Raw genomic sequence first — 18098 nt, 5'->3', positions numbered from 1 at the left:
ACCGTCTTACTGCCTGAGTGGTCAGCAACAATGCAGCATTGTGAATAATTAATAATAATATGAATAATAACATCAATAGCCATCTTTCATTGATTGTTGACTATGTTGTTGACTATGTGCCAAGCATTGTGCCGGGCACGTTGCCCCAAGAGACTTGCTTAGGAGTATTGAATGTGGTAGTGTCTGCCACAGGCCCAGAAGATGTTGCGATTAATCTCTTATTTGACAGCATCCAGTTAGCAAGTGGCAGAGCTAGGATTCAACCCAGGTCTTCCTGGCACCAACTCCCCTGATTCTTTTTTAGTAACCACCATTGGCTGAGGCTATGTCATGTATTAAGCCTTAATATCAGTTAAAATATAGGTTCTTGGTTTTAACAAAGACCAAGTAAGAATCGTTTAGGTAAGTTCTGTTTCCCGTCCAAGTTCAAGTAGAGGGGGGTCTGGAAGGGGGCAGGGGCTGGTAGTACAGCTCTGTTCCACACAGAGATAGAAAAATCCAGACCTCTTTCACCTTCATGCTCTGTCATCTCCTGGTGTTGGAAGTCATAGGGAGGATGTGATGGCTGGTTGATGATAAGTTGCACTCAGGCAATCAGTGGCTCCTTAATGACCCTCCACCCCCTGACCACTGTCCTTGGATTATATGTTCTGCCCAGCATTCCCTCAGTAGCAGCCATTTCAAGGACTCGGCCTTCCAACGGTGCAGTGGTCTACCTCTTTCTTCAACTTCCTCTTGCCCTCCATTTAAGAGGATCAGTTTCAGATTTCACCTAGGGAAGCACCAAAGTTGCAAAACAGAGACTGGATTATTGCCCTCACCTCCACTGTTGAAGACATGGAGACTGTTCATCACCACTCACCACTTCCTTGTTCCAGAGTTCAAGGCAAGGAGGGAAGAACAAGCAAGTGTCTTCTTTCAATGGGAACAACTAGAACCTACACACCCCACTTCCTATCCATTCCTGGAGGTGGATGATGCAGAACTTGGTCACATAGCCACACCAGATACAAGGGAGGCTGGGAAATGTAGTCCCTACCACAGTAGCCACATGCCCAGAGAAAACGCAGAGTGTGGGTTATTACCAACAGGGGAAGGGAACAGGATATGAGGGACAAAATCTCTGCCATCTTCTTGGATGAAAAGAGGGACGATCTGGTCTTCTGGTTCAGAGGGAGAGATGGACACTACCCCATCAAGACCACACAAAATGGGGGACTCCCCTAATGGGCAGGGGGGAGGATGAAAGTGAGACAACCAAAACTATAACTGCTGTAGTGCTCAGTTATTACACTCTGATAGAAAAAAAAAAAAAAGAGCCTTAATCGGTGGCAGGAAAACAAGCCGTTGTCATCATAAGAAAAACAAGTTCTTGCCAGTCATGTTACCTAAGCTACAATTATCCTTTCCTGCTTTTGGCTTATACTCCTTTGTCAAACTCCCTTCCTCAGAGTACACAGGGTGGGTAAACTTTGGGTTTTCAAATGGAGGAAGAGGTGTCTGGCTCTGTGGGGAAGCAACTACTCTGGCTCCTCCCTCTGGACCCAGACCCAGGCCAGGGGTAGCAGATAATCTTGATGGACCTCAGATGGATGGAATCACCAATCCATTGTGGAGAGCTGGTCAGGCCTGGCATTTATCCCAAGTTCATGATCAATACATGCAGGCTGACCTCCCTTAGACCTTTATATAGGTGCCTGGGGGCAATTCTGTGTCAACTAAGGATTCACAAGACATACTCAAAAGTCATCTCACTTTATTTCCACAATCATAGTATATCCTCCACAAATGGTGGCCCTAGTCCTGCTTCTGTACCTATGGTCTCTGGTTCTAACATCCACCGTAGCAGGTGCTGTCAGCGTTCCTTCCTCACTCCCTTCTATTCACTGCTTCTGGACACACTGTCCTGCTCCAAACCACCACACCTGCATTTCTCTGCCAAGGGTTTTCTTGGGCTGGTAGTCCCACTTTGCCAAGCACAGGATACAAGAGGAGCACCTAGGAATTATCACTCCACCTCTCAGAAACAGCCTTCAATTGGTGACTCTTGGGAACTGGTATATAAACACCCCAGCTCCCTCACCCCTTGGACGAGATCACTGCACTGTGCTGCATTATGCTGCATTATGCTGCATGTACTCACTGCTGGTTTCCAAGTTTCCCCGCTGGGATGGAGCTGGATTGATAACACACTTCTTGTCTGTCTTCCTTTCCTTATCTCATTTCCTGACTTCACCGCTGCTGTTTCTTATACTTCCCAAATAAACTACTTGCAATCTATCTCAGGATATGCTTCTGGATGGACCCAAGAAAGATCCGCACTGTGAGAAGTAAGCTATGGCAGGCTGGCACAGGCTCTGGAGTCTGGACTTGAAGTCTGGTTTCATCACTTACTAGCTGAGCGATGCTGGGAAAATTATTTGACTTGCTGGTGCCTTGATTTCCTCATCTGTAAAATGTGGCAATTATATCATCCTTGAAATACTGTAAAATTTTAAATGAAACTATTCCTCCAAGGTTCCTAGCACTGATGAGAGGATACAGCAGACACTCACGAGTTGGCTTCTGTTCCTTCTCACGTCTGTTTGATGAATGAGGATGCTGAGGCTCAGGAAGGTTTCCTGACTTGTGCCAAGTTATAAATGGAGTTAAATGATGGATCTTGGGTTCAAATACAAATGCATTTCTGGTTCCAAACCTACTTATAACTTTTCCATTGAGTTTGACATATTTATTCCAGGGTCTTAATTACCTGATTTGATACCCCAAATCATGCTAACCTTCAAATTCCCAGGTCTTCCTTCCCCATTGTGCTATGCAGACAACACATCTGGTTTCTGATTCTCCGAGATTCCCACATCCTGGTGCCATTCACGCCCTTTGCTATTTATGTCTCCTGTCTGGGGGCATGGCTCTCTCTCTCCCTCATCCAGCTGTGACACTCTCCTAATTTAGGCATAAGGATTTTCACAAGTTCATTTCTGATTAAAACACGATGTCACTAAAAATAGATAAATAGGCAGTCAAAGAAAGATGACAGATCACTTAGGGCAGAGCAAATGTACAGGTAAGCGTTTTACCCTCAAACACACCAGTCTCCCCATTTACCTTTGAGGAGAGTTGCTCAGAGTTTCAAGTGAGGGGTGAGACCCTGCAGAGCCCCTGCTTGAGTGACAGTAGAGGCTGTGAAAGGGAAGAGGTACTGAACATCTCTGAATCCACTCCTTTTCCTCACAGTATTGTGTTACCCCACAGACAGCCAAGTCCAAATAGCAGCAAAGCAGAGACACAGATGAAAAGACAAACAAACAAACAACAATAACAAAAAAACCTGAAATTGTGCTGCTAAACTTACTTTAGATTTTTATGACTAGAAAGACAGAAAACAGTTATTTTATTTCAACATACTTTGAAGTTTGGAGTCATTTAAAAATATAATTTTATTAAAAAATAGATAATCATACAGACATACACATACATACATAGGAAGGACATAACCTTTCAGGGGTTGGACTCTGATGGGTCCTAGGTGTGATCTGCTTCTAGAGTAGGTGACCAGCTTATTCTGGTCTGCCTGGGATTTTTCCACTTTTCTTATGTCCCAGGAAAATTCTCAGCTCTGAGCTAATCAGAATGATTGGTTACCCTATTAGAAAACAAGCTTGATTCTTCGGGCGCCTGGGTGGATTGGTCGGTTAAGCACTTGCCTTTGGCTCAGGTCCTGATCCCAGGGTTCTGGGATCAAGCTCTGCTGAGCAGGGAGCCTGTTTCTCCCTTTCCCTCTGCCCTTCTCCCTGTACTATCTTTCAAATGAATAAATAAAATCTTTTTTTCAAAAGAAAGAACAAAAAACAAGCTTGATTCTCAAATCTCCTTTTTTAAAATGCAAATCTCTTCAGGCAGTTTATTTTTTATTTTTAAAGATTTTGTTTATTTATTCATGAGAGACACAGAGAGAGACAGAGACATTGGCAGAGGGAGAAGCAGGTTCCTGGTGGGGAGCCTGATGTGGGTCTCGATCCCAGGACCCAGGGATCACGACCTGAGCCAAAGGCAGATGCTCAACCACTGAGCCACCCAGGTACCCCTCTTCAGGCAGTTTAAAGCCATCTGCCAATCACATTTTAGGGTTCTGCTTCTTACAGAATACCCCCAAAATAGCCCCCACTTTAAGATTCCATAAGGAGGGGATCCCTGGGTGGCTCAGCGGTTTAGCACCTGCCTTTAGCCCAGGGCGTGATCCTGGAGTCCCGGGATCGAGTCCCACGTTGGGCTCCCGGCATGGAGCCTGCTTCTCCCTCCTCCTGTGTCTCTACCTCTCTCTCTCTCTATGTCTATCATAAATAAATAAATAAATAAATAAATAAATAAATAAATAAATAAATCTTTATTAAAAAAGAAAAGATTCCATAAAGATTTATCTCAGCATGAATGGAACTGGAAGGTATTATGCTGAGTGAAACAAGTCAATTGGAGAAAGACAATTACCATAAGGCTTCACTCACATGTGTAATATAAGAAATAGTGAAAGGGACCATAAGGGAAAGGAGGGAAACTGGGTGGGTAAAAATTAGAGAGGAAGACTAAATCATGAAAGACTCCTAACTCTGGGAAACAAACAAAGGGTTGCAGAAGGGGAGGCAGGTAGGGGATGGGGTAACTGGGTGACAGGCATTAAGGAGCCACATGACAAGATGAGCACTGGGTGTTATAGTATATGTTGGCAAATTGAATTTAAATAAAATATATTTAAAAAACAGAATCCATAAGGCTTTTGTATTGAAAGAATGAGAAATTCAGACACCTATACTGCAAGATTTCAGTGAGTGACCAACATCATCTGCACAAAAGCTTCCCATCTATTCCTACTTACACAAGGAAATATACTCACATTCTTCTAGAAACCTACAGCCCGTTCAGTCTTCAGCCTTCCTCCCTCCGACAGACATAGGATGGACAACTATTTCTCCACCCAAGCAAAACTGCCCAAGCATGAAAACAAAAGCAATTGATGAAAAACAAAAGCAATTCCTATTTGGCCTCAGGGGTCGGGACTATCGTTTTCTTAGTGTGATTTCCTCCAGAAACTTGGACAAGGATTCAACTTTAAGGTATTTATCTGAGAGGTCATCCCAGGGAATACCAGGAGGAGAGTGGGGGGAAATGAGGAAAGGAAGGACAGGCCACCAAAAAAGGAGTGTCCTATTAAGTCAACTGTCACTAGGTGACTGGAGATTAACCCCATGGCAGACTGTAAAAATTGGTGTAGAATAACACCTTGGTCATCTCACCAGATGGGCAAGGGAGTTCGGGTGTCTGCACCCTGAATCCTTCATCAACTCCCTGGCACTCACCCCCAGCACTTCGACAGTCAGAGAGTCCTCCGACAGACGACGGCGGCTGCTGGCAGCGGGAAGTCAAGCGGCCTGCTCCGGCGTTGAAGGGCAGCGACGGGCTGGGCACCAGCAGCAGCTGCTACGGCCAAGATAGAAGCCGTGGCCGCCATGACTGAGCGCGGGCCAACCGCTGCCACGAGGGGACGCAGCCAGTGCTGTCAGAGCTTCTGAACGTTTCAAAGAAACCTGGAATCCAGAATTCTTGCAGAACCTCCCGATCCGTAACTGCTGATGATGAATTCAAAAAAGATTTTAAAAACGCTCTCGGTGCTAACCGAGCTCTCTGGAGGCGGAAGTCAACCTGTGGGCAAGCAGGTCACATCCACCAGCCTAGGTGAAACCCCTTATTTCATAGATGGGGAAAGCAGGGCCCTAGAGAGAAGTGACTTAAAGACTGTTCCCCGTAACCCCCAGGCCAGGGTCCCGACCCTGACCCACTGTACTGCCCGCGCTAGCAAACCTCCCTCCTCCCTCTACACACCCATCCGCACCAGGCGGCAGCCTGACGGCCACCCTCCCCTCCACTCAGAACGCAGGAAGTCTTGCTCTGCCCAACAACTCGTTACAATACTTCGGATCCCTAGAAATTGGATTCCTTATGATTCTTAATTTCACAAGACTTTACACAGAACTTTTAAAGTCCTGGGTCCCCTCCTGGGTACTTTATGTAGAATTCCCTTAATTCTCAAAGCAACCCTCGGATGTAAGGACTGTTAGTTTCCTCATCTTAAAGACAGAAAACCAGGCACAGAGATATTAAGATACGTGCCTACATTAGAGTAGTTAGTGGCAGAGCTAGGGGACAAATCCAGGCAGTTGGCTCCGGAGTCCACGGGCCACTCACTGCCTCTGAACTAAGTACCTAGTTAGGCTTTTTAGATATCCTAATTGGTCCTTTCCCCCATTACATCAGGAGTTAGCAAACTATAGGCCCATAAGCCAACTCCTACCCACTGCTTGTTTTTCTAAATAAAGTTTTATTATCAGGGGCACCTGGGTGTCTTGGTTGGTTTAAGTGTCTGATTCTTGGTTTCGGCCCAGATCATGTTCTCAGGGTCATGAGATGGAGCCCTCCCTCCCCCCGTTGGGCTCAGGGCTCAGTGGGGAGTGTGCTTGAGATTCCCTCTGCTCCTCCTCTCCTCCTCATGTGCGCGTGTGCACACTCTCAAATAAATAAAAATTTTAAAAACAAAAAAACAGCATTTTATTAGAACTTCATCCATTATTCTGTGACTATTCTTGCCCTACACAAACAGAGTTAAGTAGGTGAACACAGACCATATGGCTCACAAAGCCTGATATATTTAGTCCCTGGCCCTTCACAGAAAGTTTGCTGACCCCTGCATTCTGGACTTGCCAAGCATTCTCAATTGCAGATTTCTTGATTATGTTGCTTAATCATAATGCAGAAAATCCTATAATCCCCCCAAAGCCTTTAGCATATGCAGTGATGAATTCACAGCTAATATTCCAGAAATTGCCACTGTGCAGAACATGTCTGGGAACCTAGGAATCAGTGAAAGTACCCCAGAACCTCAATTAAGGAAAGAGATGCCAAAAGATGACCCGTAAAAGAGGCAGACACCTAATCTTGCGTCCTGACCTGGGAGACAGTCTTTAAAGCAAGGGGACAGACAGAAATTCCCAAATAGAGGCAGAGAGGAGAAACAGAAGGCAACTCTCATGGTATGCTATCAATAAGCATGCTGCACTGAGAGACGGGGGTCAAATCCCAGCTCTACCGCTTACTCCTAATTTCTTAAACTTCAATTTTCTCAACCATAAAATGGGATGAGTAATCTCATTTCTTGGGGGGGGGCGGCAGTTAGGCAGATTAGCCAAGGTTATAATATACATGAAGTCCTCAGCACCCCAGGTGAAATCTGCTAACAAGTTAGAGGAGTCCTATGATTAGGAATGCCAGTAACTGTAAAATCGAAATCGGTGATTATTTATACAGAGACACTCAGCCCCACAATTCAGCTGTCAAAGAGTAACAGGATGAGATGGCAAGGAACAAAAAAGCAGTATTTGTCATGAGAAGCCCAAATCCAGGAATGATCTAACTGCCTTTATATACTCCATGTAAAAAAGTAAAGAAGTATGTGCTATGTTTTCATCAAAAATAGTTCAAGCAAAAAAATAATGTGGGTAGGCAGGGGTAGGCTTTAATCACCTGGAAAAATCACTTTAGTGAAACAGATTATTTTTTCCTTGACAAGGCCAGATAAATGAAACTGTATAAGAAGTGGGAAGAGAAAGTTTGCATTGTGTGCTCTGAAAGAAGACAAAGTTGCATTGTCCCCTCTTATTTTTATAGTGAAAGTATTTACGGAAGAGTATGAACACTTGCTGACAATCTGTCAACTTTTAAATATCCTTTAACTTTACCATTTTTACTACTTTTCTCTGAGATCTAAAAAAGACCAATGATAGTTTTCTGATATGCTTTTTCCACGTATAATTAAGTTTACTGCTAGAAAGTACAAGAACCACTCATGATTGGAACTGCTTAAAGCAGCTGAATCATTGCAAAAAGGATTTCTTACTCTTAATTAGTTTGAATCAAACTTCTGACCTCTAAAAAACTGGACACTCCCATTTTTTTAGGCAGTGAAAATGCAGCTACGTTGAGAACATGAAGGTATATAACACAGTACATTTTTTTCCTCTTCAAAATACATTGGATTAATTTAACACAGTTGGAGCAAATTACCATGCTATGTCCTCAATTTATGTGTTATGGCCCCACTGGGCTAAGGCTCTATGTTCCCAGTCTAGGAGCACATGGTTTTCATTACTTAATCAGGATCCTGCAATTTCAACTTGCCCATTTAAATGGATGCAATTAGTTTATTTGTGATGGCCTCAAATACCCTTATCTTTCCCAATTTATCAAAGAAGCTATGCTACCCTAATGTTTTGAGCTTTGCCTCAATAATGAAAGGTTATTTGATGACAGGTTATGCCAAATATTATTTTGGCATAACCCAGCAAATACTTTCACAGAGTCATTCCACCAACATACTGCTGATAAGGAAGCTTTTATACATGCATTTATTTTAAGCACATTTATTTATCTGGGACTTAAAAAAATAAAAGGGGAATAGTGTAACAGGTGCAGGTAAGGTACAGTGCACACACATCTGATTGTTCATAGCATAAGGGATTAGAGATGGAGGGAACCTCAAGTGTCACCACCCATTTGACAAACCCAGAGAGCTAATTAACACAGCTCAGGCCAGTTAGGCCGCTGAGATGGGATTAGAACTCAGCCTTCCTGATTCTCCCACCTCTTTTCCTTCACAGCTCCTCCTTCGTCTGGCAGAGACTTACCAGACTATTATAGTTGGCTGAACCAGGGCCAGGGCTGGCTCTGTGAGCCTTGCGCCTCCCATTCAGGTCACATATGGTCCCCTTGCTCTTTTGCAATGACTGAATTGATGGGATGGGCTCAGTCAGGTGCAACAAGGGAGGCCTGGAAACAATCCTCAGGCCGTATCCGTTGCGGGTTCCCTACCGATGCTGTCGGCTGTTATAAGCACCAGCTGGAAGATGGATGCTGGTATTCCAGAAAGACCTTTTGAATCAGGCGGGGCTGTGAGTGGCCCCATGCTGTGACGGAGGCATAATTATTTCCAATAACTGTCTGCCTAGGCTACTTGGTGATTTCCAAAGGAAAGTGGCTCCTCCTGGCAACAAAACATTCAGCGCTTATTTGGGTTGGGGGATGCTGTCTTGAACTTATTTCTTATGCAAGGACACAATGCCCCAAACTCCTGTCTGTTCCTAACTTATCCAGCAGGGCAGAAAGGAATACAGTCTTTTATAAATCGTGATAAAAGATAAGCTACTTGACAACTTTGGATGTTTGCTCAGGATCTGTTTCAGAGGGCAATATTCTCATTTGAGAATAAGATGAACCATCCGAGGTTCCTGGAAGGGTATGCTCTCTGGAGAGGAAGCTAGACCTCTCAGGCTGAGACTGTCAGGGATAACGAAGAGCAGAGTCTCTTGCAGGGTGGGGTCAAAGAGCCCAGACTCCCTTCTGAGTTCAGATTCCAGATCTGTCACCTACCAGCTGTGTGCATGTTGAACAAGTCACATAGCCCCTCCAAGCCTTGCTTTCTACCTTTGTTTTGTTTTTTTTTTAAGATTTTATTTATTCATTAGAAACAGAGAGAGAGAAGCAGGGGGAGAATCGGGGAGAAGCAAGCTCCATGCAGGGTGCTCCATGTGGGGCCCGATCCTGGGTCTCCAGGATCATGCCCTGGGCTGAAGGCAGTGCTATACCACTGAGCCACCCGGGCTGCTGCTTTCTACCTTTGTAAGGTGTGAAGGTGTGGGCTACTGTGGGTCACTGTGGAGACAGGCATCACATACTGTTTGGAACGCACTTGGCAAATGCCTGGCACTTACAGGGACTCAATAAACAGCAACTATTATTTCTAGGCAGCAGCCTGTTCTTTGAAGAGGCAGGTTATTCTAACTGAATGTTCTGGGCTAATTCTCTGCAGTGATCAGATTATGGTTGAAAAATCCACTTTGTGGGTACAGGCATTTCCTAGAGGGTTCCCTCTTACTTGTAGCCATCCTCCAGCTCTGCAAGCCTGTCTTGGTTGCCACACATCTTTCAGGCCAAAGGGACGCCTCACCCCACCCATCCCCTAATGCCATCCCGCTGCAGCAGCTCTGGGCAGACCTGTACCTGTATCTCTATGCAGGTAGAGGTGCTGTGCTTTCTCTGCAAACCTCCCACATTCATTCACATCTCCTCTCCCCAACTAGATTAAGCTCCTGGGGGACAAGAGGTCACCTTACATTTCTTTGACTCCTCCCCAGCATCCAGCACATGTCCACACATTTTCTAGGTTCTCTGATCCCTTGCTAGGCACAGCGTGGTCCACAGATGAGCATCAGCAGCTTCACCTGGGAGCTCATCAGAATCTCAGGCTCCATCTCAGATCCTCTGAATCAGAATCCCAGGTGATTCAAGTGCAGGTGCTGGAGAAACACTGCTCGAGCCTATTTCCCAGACTTCACTCATTCACAGCTTCCTTTCAAAGACCTAGTCATTTTTCAGTACCATCCACACTCTCTGTTACTAATATATATATTTTAAATGATTTTACATTGACATTATGTCTTGCTTAGCTTACCCTAAGCAGTGATATCCAGTCTGTCAATAGTTTATTCAGCAAGGCAGAAAGAAATATATCCTTTAATAAGATTTGAAGGTCCAAGTGAAAAAAAATCTGTTGGTGTACATTAAAATAAGTAAATAGCCATCAAAGTAAAATGGTTCTCCACCTATCATCTAAAATTAACTTATATTGGGATGTTGGGGTGGCTCAGTCAGTTGAGCATCTGGCTCTTGATTTTGACTCAGGCCATGATTGAGGTCCTGGGATGGGGCCTTGCTTTGGGCTCCCTGAACAGTGGGGAGTCTGCTTCTGCCTCCCTCTACCTCTCCCTCTGTCTCTCCCCACTCACCCTGCTTGCACTGTCTCCCTCTCAAATAAATAAATAAATAAATAAATCTTAAACAAAAATAAAATTAACTCATACACCACCAAGTGTACACCTAGCCCACTTTAGCAAACACAGCTCTAGGCTTTTTGCAGCTGAATCAGAAGACATCTTCCCAATTCCTGCTCCTGTGTTCCTGGTCTGGGCCTGTTCCCACCTACCATGGCTGCCTTATGAGGCTGATGCATTTGCCTGCAAACATAGGTGGTTGTAGGGGACGGTAGGAGGCAGAAAATCTAGATACTGGACCTGCACCACCCCTTCAAAACTTGCCAAATCACAGCCCTCTTGGGGGCTCATTTTTGCAATCACCAGGTTCTCCTCATATCTAACAATATGACAGCAGAAGCTCCAGAGTCAGAATGATTTGGGGTTGAAATTAAGTCTCCCTTGCTTGCTAATTTCATTAAGTCTGTTTTCCTCATTCATAAAATGGGAGCAATAAATGGACATAACACCCACACAAGAGGATTTTTGCAAGGATATTTTCAGGATAGCTGAAAAACGCTGAGACTGAGTTCCACCATACAGTCAGTGTTCAACAAAAAATAGAGCTATTAATATTTTTTTCTTGGCCTCCAAAATAATAATAGCTAATATTTATGGGGTATTTAATGTGAGGTAGGCACTACATGATCACTTTACACTCTCATTTTATCCTCACAATAACCCAGGGAGGTATGAACTCTTATTCACCCATTTCACAGATGAGGAAACCGAGGCACAAAGTGTGAGCTGCTTGCTCAAAGTCATACATTTCATAAGTAGTGTAACTGAACTTGCGGGCAAGTCATCTGACTTGAGAGCCAGTGTTCATAACCTCAACTCATCCTGCCTTTCTGTAAAATACTGGTCAACCCATAGACTTTGCCAGTTCAAAAAATATTATGGGATCTTGGCAAAGTAATTCCTGGCACAGGTGAACACTTGCTGAACATGAGCCGGTCTAGCTACCACTAGCTCTACTATTATTTAGTGAGCCTTCACGTCTGAACAAGATTTTATGAGGCATTGGGAGGTCCATCATATCCTTCAGTTATGGTGAGGACCTCTTTACTTTTTTCTTGAATGCTTTTTTTATTCTTAAATATAACCTACATTAAGAAAATGAACAGGGGCACCTGAGTGGCTCAGTTGGTTAAGCATCCCACTTCTAGGTTCAGCTCAGGTCGTGATCCCAGGGTCATGACATTGAGCCCCACATAGGGTTCCATGCTGAGGGTGGAATCTACTTAAGACTCTCCCTCCACCTATGCCCTTCTTCTCCTCTCAAAAAACAAAATGAACAAAATATAAATATGCAGCTCAATAATCAGCTCCAAGTAAACAGCCACATATCCATCACTCTGTTGCCCCCAGAAGCTCCTAGATACTTTCTCTCCCCCCTCCTCAAATATAACTATTGTACTGGGGTTTTTCCCCCAATACTACATACATTTGGGGCTGGGTGATTCTTTGCTGTGGGGGTTGTCCTGCACATGTGGGATGTTTAGCAGCCTCTCTGGCCTCCACAAGTTACATGCCAATAGCACCTTTCCCAAAAGGCAAGAAGAAATGGCAACAATTTCTCTAGACATGAACAAGTGTCCCCCGGAGGGCAAAATTATTCCTGGTTAAGAACCACTGCACCATCATGACCCTTTTGGTAACCACTTTCTTGCTTTCTTTTTCACTCTAACCACACAAGCATGCATCCTTAAATATTATCATTTAATCTTGCCTCATGAAAGGAATTCTTTAAACTTTAATCCATTAAAAAGGCCTCTAATCATGGCCCCCTAAAATAACCTAGGTGGGGTGACCATATAATTTATCATCCAAACCGAAGTCACAGACATTAACCAGGGTTGACCCAGGCAAGCCAGCATGATCACACTACTTCTAGGGAACTTCTGCTGTGAAGCAACATTATTCTCACAGCCGCACACAATTAGGGCCCCCTTACCCACTGGATAATTGTATGTGAAGTGGCAAAGGATAATTAAATGCAGCACATCCCCAAGGGCAAAGTAACATAGACCCAGATAAATATCTCAAAGCTGAAATGCTGTGGAGCAGAAAACTCTTTGGCCTTGGCCCTTATGGGGGTGTATTCTTCATATAATTTGATGAAAGACACCACTTAAATAACTACTTTCACCACATTAGCGCAACAAAGTGATTAAATTAAATGCCTTCCAAGATTCACACATAAGTGCAAAAAGGATCCAGATCACCCCTTGTAAGAGGTTTAGGGTCTGTAGTGGATTTTTAATCCATATATCTGCCTTTTTTCCCTCGGTGTCATTGGAAAGTAGAGCAACCACTAACAACTTGACCTGTTCTGCATAGTGATCTCGTAAGTCCTGACACTGACCATGTTAAAAGTGACCACTAAGGCTTCCTTACGCACACGAGAAATCGTATTGATGACCTATTTGCCTGAATATAATTCAGCTCATCTTCCATTCTTTGGAGCATCAAAGAGAACAGAAATCGGCTTTCAATGACTTAAGACACTCGTACATTTCAGCAAATGTTTGACTTCCTCAGCTTCCGTTTCCCCTTTTTCCAGCAAATGTATTCATCTGGAGGTCCAGCTCACAGTTCGTGTGGTCTAGTTGAGAGTCTATCACAAGGCAAAGCCCTTAACCTCCACAGAAGTCATTTGGCACCAGGGCTTTCCTACAAACCATGCCTACTAGGCCAACTGGAACTGGTTTGGAGGCTTTTTGTTCAACAACTGGGCAAAAGAGATTTATTTATTTTTGTTGGATTTGAACCTGAAATTGTGTAAAGCAGCAACTGCTACAGTCAGCTAATCAGCCAACAAGGTGCCTCATACACAGAGGAAAGAAGAGAAAGAGGTGAAGATGAAAAGAAAGAAGTCAGATTCTGAAGTCATTGTTCAGCCCTGAGCAAGATGCTCTTGAGGCCAGTTCTAGGTATGTATCTTGCAATAACTTGAAGTTGTATGTATTAATATATATATATATATATATATATATAATACATATGCCTATCTCCTAGTTTCATTTAAATTGGGTGTTTGTCACTTACTAGGAAAATATGCCCTGTGGCAGTAGCTTTCCAATTTTTTACAGAGCAACTCACAGTAAGAATTACATTTTATACTGCAACCCAGAATGTGCATGCAGCCCGAGTGAGAGAACGGACTCAAAGTTTCATAAAGCAACAGAACTCACAAACATAGGATAAGGCTGATAATTTTCTGTCCTGTTATACTTTAAAAAAAAATACTGGTTGCAGCCCACTAAATTGATTTCATGACCTTAGCTTTAAAAAAAAAAAACACTGCCTTGTGAGATTAGGCTAAAAATTGATTTCACCAGAAAAAGTGAGATAAGAAACATCATGATAATTTCAATCAGATTATTGAAGAAAATAGGACGTTTGGGTTTAGCAATAATAAACTCAAGGGTTTAGCAACAGAAAATTGTTACCATTTCTCTTTAATCTACCCAGGACATGTTTACCAGAAAAGGAAAAAAAAACATCTTAATGACCTAGAAGTAAATGAATTACAAACAAAAAACAAAAACACCAAACATTTTCTAAAAACACATTAAAAACCATGTCTAAAAAGAGATAGGTGAGAACTACATTAAGGAAAAACACTTAAGTCCTGCTGCTGAGCTGAGTTACATGATTTATTTATCTATAGGCTGAAGACAGTAATTTCAGTGAACCTCAGCAGTTACTGAGTATGTAAAAATAGTGTCTCCATGATAAGATCAGATCTCTGGGGCATATGCAGAGGGAAGTAGGGAGATAGGAAGAGAGAAAGGAAGGGAGGGAGGGGGAGAAAGAGAGAGAGGTCACTTACAGTATAAACCTCAAGCCTTCACTTATGTGTGTATTGTGTGTAAAATAACCATGAAGAGTTCCTGAAATTTTAGGCAATTACTGCAGGCTGGATAAGACAGGGTATTTTTAACCGCTTTCCATGTATACCTTATTTGTATTGTCAGTTAGCCAAAACGTCCTTTTTGTCTGCTCAGAAGCACTGCAGAGTCGTGATTAAATCTGTGGAATCAAATGGAGAAGTCAGATTCTCATGCTTGCTAGAAACAGAGGCCAGTGTCTGTAAACAACCCTGAGAAAACTTAGCTGCTTTTACACTCTTGAATGGCTGTAGCTTTAACTCCTCCCCAAGTTATTCTCGATTATTAGGGTCAAATGCAGCTGCCTGACCTGTTTGAGAAGCCATGAACGGTCGTGCCACCAAGATGATAATCTGTTCATTTCAAAGCAGAGTGAAGTTTAAGACAATTGCTCTCACCCCCCAGAGAAGGGACTTCTGAGAATTTTCCCAGGGATAATGAATATCAAACCTCACTATAATGGTATTTTAGGTAGATTTCTTCATCTTCCATCATCATATTTTTCAAATACATTCCACCCGCATTACCGAATCAAAACAAACAAAATGTTTGATTAATATTTGCGGATGTCATGAAGAAGCGAGTAACCTCTCCTGTGTAAGAAGTCCTTGGAATTGCCTGAATTCTTCTGGCTCTCTTTTAGGAAATGTAGGCAGCCCGGGTGGCTCAGTGGTTTAGCACCGCCTTCATCCTAGGGCCTGATCCTGGGGACCTGGAATCAAGTCTTTTAGGAAATGTAAGCAGTGTTCAAAGGTATGTGTTCGTGCTTTACTATTTATTACAAAATTCCTGGATATTAAAAAAAAAAGAATCATAGGCTTATCAATATAACCATCACCTAGTTTGTGACATTTAATTCGGAGACCAAAATAGGGATGCCTGAGTAACTCAGTGGTTAAGCATCTGCCTTTGGCCCAGGGAGTGATCCTGGAGTCCTGGGATCGAGTCCCACATTGTGACATTTAATTCGGAGACCAAAATAGGGACGCCTGAGTAGCTCAGGGGTTAAGTGTCTGCCTTTGGCTCAGGGCGTGATCCTGGAGTCCTGGGATTGAGTCCCACGTCTGGCTTCCTACATGGTGCCTGCTTCTCCCTCTCTATGTCTCTGCCTCTCTCTCTCTCTCATTCTGTGTGTGTGTGTGTGTGTGTGTGTGTGTGTGTCTCATGAGTAAATAAATAAAATCTTAAGAAAAAAAAGAAAAGGAGAGAGACCAAAATATATACTGTTTGCTTCGGGTCAGTCACCGTCATGTTATATAATGGAATGAAAAATACATGTGAGGTGCTTCTTGTCACTACTACTATTTCCCTCATCATCATTGATGCCATTACAGCACATCCCCGTTAGAGGCACTGTCGCGGTTAACAGACTGGCATCTGGAATCGGACCTCAGGTCAACTCCAAATTACCAACGTGACTCATGGCAAGTCACTTATTCTCCCTCGGGGCTCCACTTACCACTCCACGGACCATTCATGATGCCCCCAAAGCGCCTACGGGGACGCCTGAGACACCATACGCTCCCCACCACCATGCTCAGCAGCATGTGTATGGCAGATGAAAGTGCAGCCCGAGGAGGTTAAGTAAGGCGAAGCTGTTTTCCTTCTCCAGATATTTGATTTGGAAGTTCCACAGATGCATTCTCTTTAGTACAGGAAGCAGCATGTCCGGGATTGCGCGAAAATCCCGTACACATCCTCCAACTGGGTTTAGTGAATTTCTGGGGCAAACCCTAGCTAGGCGTGCACGCCCACCCCGCTCCCCCGAGAGCCTGCCGCTGCCAGCCCTCGCCGTCCTTCCGAAGGGGCCACCTTGCACACGCCGCCGTCTGGGTACCAGCAAGCGCACCAAGTTGGTTCGCAAAGTTCAGAGGAGTTGGCTCGGGTATGTTTACAAGTCCTAGCAGATCGCAGGAATGTTCAGGGATAATTATGATCCCACCCAGGAGCGCCCAGCCCAACCCTCTCACATCTGGAAGGAAGCGGCCACACAAAGGAGAGCAAGGAGACCTCCTCCTGCGGCTGCTTTCCCGGCTCGGGAAGACTTCCCCGACCAGCTCCCACCCCCTTTGTCAACAGCACCAGCCGCTGCTCTGCAGCACCGTTCAGAGCACAAGGTGTTCGGGGCACAGGAAGAGTTTATCTTCCAGTCCACCCCGAATGGCATCTCTCAAAATAGCATCTTTGTCCCCTCCCCCCTGACCCAGACACGCGCGCACACACTCGCGCGCGCGCGTGCACTCACACAGGCACACACGCGAAGGTGAAAGGTGAAACGGTCCAGAAAAATGGACAGCGATCCACACACGCACGCTGCCTTTCCAGCCCAAGGAGCGGTCCGAGTCGGACACACCTCGTTGAAAAAGGGCAGGCACACCGAAGCCCGGGCCCGCGCCGCGGACCCCGGGGATTCCCCTCCAAGTCCCGGCCCCGCCTTTGCAAAGTATCTGGGATTCATCAGCGTTTCTCCCACCTCCCACGGACGCGCAACCGCCGGAGCACATGGTCCCCGGCGGCGCGTTTGCAAACCCCACCAGCGCCAACGCCTCAAACCCGCTAAACTTCCTGTCTCCGCACCAGCCCAGCGCCCCCAGCGCCGCGCCAAGTGCCCCCGAGGCGCGCGCGGAGACAGCTGCGGCCCCGGGGCCGTGGGCGGGGTTTCCTGCCCCCCCCCCCCCCCGCCCAGCCCCGAGCGCCCGAGCCCGCGCCTCCGCTGGGGGTCTCCGGCCGTGCGCTCTGCGCCCCGGGCGCACGCGGAGCTGCCGCGCCCCCGCCGCGCGCTGCCCGCCCTCCCCCCGGCCGGCGCCCGCCTACCTGCCGCGCCGCCGCCTCCCTCGGGCGCTCGGGGGCTGCCGACCGCTACTTTATTGTCTCGGCGGCTCACCGCGCGGGACGCGGGGGCCCGGCTCTGCGCCAGCCCTGCCAGCAACTCCGCGGGGCGCCGCGCCCTCCTCTGCCTCCGGCTCCCGGCCCGAGCTCCTGCCCCGCACGGGAGGCGCGCAGCCCGACCCCCGGGCTCGCTGGGCGGCCGGCGCCAGCCGCATCCCCGGCCCGGGGCCGCGCGTCCCCGCTTCGGTCCACACTGAGCGCTGCGCCCGGCCGCCCGCCTGCCTCGCTGTCAGCCCGGGCGCCCGGCTCGGCTCTCCGCAGCCGCCCCCGCCCGCCGCCGCCGCCTCTCCGGGGGCCGGGGCGGCCGCTGCCAATGAGACTCGGCTGATGCGCTGTTCCGGCCCAGTCATTGTATCGGGCGGGGAGGAAGGGGAGGGGAGCGGGAGGAGGGAGGGGGCGC

At 45.9% G+C, this 18098-nt stretch overlaps 1 protein-coding gene across 2 annotated transcripts in view; it reads right to left on the bottom strand.

Moving 5' to 3' along the window:
* The window catches only part of FRMD4B (FERM domain containing 4B), a 321458-nt gene extending 303700 nt beyond the window's left edge, over positions 1-17758 (bottom strand). The window contains exon 1 of one of the 2 annotated variants that reach the window (XM_049097558.1): positions 17624-17758. The gene's annotated coding sequence lies outside the window, so the exon portion shown is untranslated. Of the gene's footprint in view, positions 1-14879; positions 14949-17623 lie in introns of those variants that run through there. The other variant, XM_049097557.1, reaches the window with a different exon arrangement.
* Positions 17759-18098: the final 340 nt, after the last annotated feature.

This window comes from Canis lupus, chromosome 20, assembly GCF_003254725.2.
Source record: "Canis lupus dingo isolate Sandy chromosome 20, ASM325472v2, whole genome shotgun sequence".
In the NCBI taxonomy this organism is placed as follows: Eukaryota; Metazoa; Chordata; class Mammalia; order Carnivora; family Canidae; genus Canis; species Canis lupus.
Note: the sequence above shows the minus strand (reverse complement) of the source record. Positions and strands in the feature narration are given on the sequence as shown.